The sequence below is a fragment of the Dipodomys merriami genome, unplaced genomic scaffold (genome assembly GCF_024711535.1).
Source record: "Dipodomys merriami isolate MVZ:Mamm:240054 unplaced genomic scaffold, mDipMer1.0.p SCAF_1493, whole genome shotgun sequence".
NCBI classification, from domain to species: Eukaryota; Metazoa; Chordata; class Mammalia; order Rodentia; family Heteromyidae; genus Dipodomys; species Dipodomys merriami.
The window spans coordinates 33,582-37,277 of NW_027202819.1; the positions used below are offsets into that span (position 1 = coordinate 33,582).

A 3,696-nucleotide genomic window follows, 5' to 3' on the forward strand; every position below is an offset into this window, starting at 1 on the left:
CAGTACCAAGCCAGGGGAAGGGGCATGGCCGAGGTGGGGAAGTAGTGTGACTGAGGGGAGGACAGGGCATGTTTGAAGGGGCACATAGTTGCTGCAGACAGGTGCACACGGGAGCTGGCATACTTGTGCAGCAGGGGCTGGGCAGCCTGGGTGAGAAGTGGGGGCAGAGAGAAGGAGCAGAGAAGAGCAGGCACATGCACCAGGGGTGGCAGCATCCATGACTGGCCTCCGCTGATGTAGGAGCACAGGTCTGGGCCAGGAGCACAGAGGACACAAAGCCCGCACAGCAGGCACATCCCTCTCACAGTCTCAGGGAGGCTCAGAGGCCAGGTAGGCCCTGAGTCCAAGGCCCCTGCACCAGGGGGCAAGCTCAGCCCTGCCACCTGCCAGCTCCTGCCCCGGCCCCTTCTCCTGCCCTCCCTGTGGCACCTCATTTGAAACAGGTTGCAGCCACCTTGGACTCGTGGTGCCTCTTGGAGTCATCCAGCGATGGTGCACCCCTGGCCTCCTTGCAGCCGGACCTGTTCCCCAGTGGAAACCATGCGGGTTTGCACCTCACGACCTCCCCCTACCCCACACCCCCCACGGACCCAGACCCGTGACACCTGCCTCGCCTCTTGGGTCCCAAACTCGCCTCCCCAGCACCAGGCAGGCCAGCCCTGACTCTGCCACAAATGCCCCCCAGGAGTGGGGGGTGGGAGAGTGGATGTTGATCCTGGAATCCCACCCCCATCCCTAGTGGCCAGTGTCCCAGGAAAAAGGCAGATGCAGGGATGGGTGAAGAGGGTGTGCCACAGGGAACCTGGTGGCTTTAGTCAGAGGGAGCAGCACCTCCACACCTGCCTTCTTGGGATGTTTCCTTTTTTCTGGGGGTGGGGATGTGTTGGATGCAGAAGATAGCCCGCCAGAAGGCTGTGGTGGCTGTGGCTTCCCTGTACTGCGGGATATGGGAGTCCCCGAGGCCTGACCGAGGACCGCCCCCGCTTCCCTGCCCCCCTACCTGATTCAGGTGAAGATGGAGTTGGACCCAGAGCTGCCTCCGGGTCCCGGCAGTAGTCCGGCGGAGGATGGCTGTGGCAGTGGCCAAGGCAGAGGCGGCTGCAGCACCGGCCGCGGCAGAGCGGGCCTCTGGAGGTCTAACAGCGCCCCCCTCATCCACGGCCTCAGTGACACCTCGCCGGTGTTCCAGGCCAAGGCTCCTAGCCCCAGGCAGAACAGCACCACATATCCAGGCCGCCATGGCCTGCTGCTCCTGGCCTCCTCCGTCTGCATGCACAGCAGCGGCTTGCACCAGATCAATCAAACAGGCGGAGGGCATGGACCTGATCAACCAAGAGATGGTCCATGATCGCGTGGTCCAGACCGCAATGCAGATAAGCCACTCCTGGGAGGAAAGTTTCAGACTTAGTGACAACGACGTGGAGAAATCCGCTTTTGCCCAAGCGCATGGATTTTATTCCTGTGTCAACAGCACCGTCACCCACCCGGGGTACTGGGAAGCAGTGCTTTTCACCATCCTTGCAAAGTTTTGTGAGTAGCAATGGATTGCCTCCACGCCCCATCCCAAGCCCGACGACCCAATTTACCACCCGGAGAAACCAGAGTCCCATCAATTGTATCCAACCAAGTGTTCTTGGACCATTGAAAAGAAAATGTGAAATGGAAACTGAGTATCAGCCAAAGAGATTTTTCCAGGGCATCACCAACATGCTTTCTTCTGACGTAGCACAGCTGTCAGATCCTGGTGTGTGTGTGTCTTCGGATACCCTGGATGGAAACAGCAGCAGTGCGGGATCTTCTTGTAACTCACCAGCTAAAGTCAGCACTACCACCGACTCTCCTGTGTCACCTGCCCAAGTGGTATCTCCCTTTATTCCAGTAGATGAACTTTCGTCTAAGTGATGTACTCATCTGGAAACTTTTTGGGGACGGGGCAGGGGAGAGACAGAAATTAAGTCGGAGCAAGCACTGCACTTTGTCAATTAAACTGATGATATTTCCCTTTTGACCCTTTCCCTTCCCCTCCCCTCCCTTTTTAATTAATTGAAATGTTCTAGAGAACTGCTCTGTCAGGTCTCCTGCAAATACCCTTGAATTCAGTGTAGTAATATTTTCAGACTTTTCCCCAATAAGTGTGTTGAAGCATACATTTTTCGCTGCTAATATGTCTAAATACATATGATATCCCTTGATTTTAAAAAACAAGAAGATAGCCCCCCATTCTGTGTGAGCCCTTGTCTTTTGTGCTCGGTCACACTTTCCCCTGAGGAGGGTCCCAGAAGAGCCCACTAGGGAGGTGAGGGCACTAGGGTTCAGATAGAAGGTGAATGTCTGGGAAGAACACGCCCCCACAACACAGGTACACCCTGCTGGTCCTTCCCATTCCAGCTGTCAACAGCACTCACAGGGTGATCACATTTCCCAGCTCTGCCACCATCTGCTGGTGCTCCAGGACCATCTGGTTTCCTCATCCTCCCCAAGAATCCACCAAGTCACCCAGAAGCATCTAGGCTGGAGTAGGAAGTTCATCCATGTATGTAGCCTTTAGGACCTCATCCATTTCCCCAACACTGCCCACACCCCTGGTCAGACAATTCTCTGGGTACACTATGATCTCCTGCTTGTTTTCAGTCCAGGCTCTGAAGAGCCACCTGTCTCAGGACTCCTTCACCCAGAGCCCTGGCCTAGGGTTTTGGTGAATGGGGAGTCATGGCTGTTTATTCCCAAGGGAAAGCGTCTGGCCCTGGAGAAAGGGAGAGGCATGGTGGTTCAGCATTATTAGAGTGGTGCTTCCTTGGGTCGAGCCCCTGGTTCTGACAAGGGAACTCCCGTGGTCCAGCTTGTACATTGTCCTAGATGAGGAACCAACAAACTCAGGAGGGGCACTACTGTGAGTCTATTTGTGTGTGTGTGTGTGTGTGTGTGTGTGTGTGTGTGTGTGTGTGTGTGTGTGTGTGTGTGTGCATGAAAGAGACAGAGAGAGAGAGAGAAAGAGAGAGAGCCTGACTGTGCTCAAGTGAGTGATCAATTGGCAAATTGCAGGTGCTGCATGGATGAGTCTACAGTGACCGTTCTGGATTTGTGTGTGTGTGTGTGTGTGTGTGTGTGTGTGTGTGTGTGTGTGTATTTGTTGTTCTTTTTTTCAGCAATGCGAAGTATGAGACCAGTATGTTTTCACCATCACTGTTTCATGGCTGCTTTGGGGAAGATTTCAGTAGATATTCCTTTCCACCTCTCTCTTCCCCCTTTCCTGTAGCCCACAGTAGCTTCTGGGCCTGAGTGGGTCTCCCCTAGGAGGCCTGTGGGAACCACAGACCAAAGTTGATACCTTCTGTCTTAAGCCTGAAGGCTTGTGAGACTAGTGTGACCACAGCCACACTCTTCCAGCCAGACAGTCTGCTCTCGTTTGTATAGTTGGAGCTAATTAAGAGTTGGGAATGTGTTGGCCAAATGTAATTAGGGAACAAGATGGAGGGTGGTGAGTAGGGCAGGGGCTGTGAAGCTAGGAGGGTCTAGGAAGTGGTGAACGGTGTGATATTGCAGATGGTTCACCACTACCGACGATGAGAGGGCAATCTTACCCAGGGCATTGACGGTGTCCATGGGCATCTGGGCAGGGAGTTCTGGGATCCCACTGGTGGCGTGGATTACCTCCCAGGGGAGTGCACTGGTGGGAAGTCCTCCCTGGAATCCTGC

General features: G+C 54.7%; 1 pseudogene; it reads left to right on the forward strand.

Moving 5' to 3' along the window:
• The first annotated feature begins 1,015 nt into the window (after nt 1–1,015).
• LOC138826719 (PPP2R1A-PPP2R2A-interacting phosphatase regulator 1-like) lies at nt 1,016–1,902 on the forward strand (annotated as a pseudogene).
• Nucleotides 1,903–3,696: the final 1,794 nt, after the last annotated feature.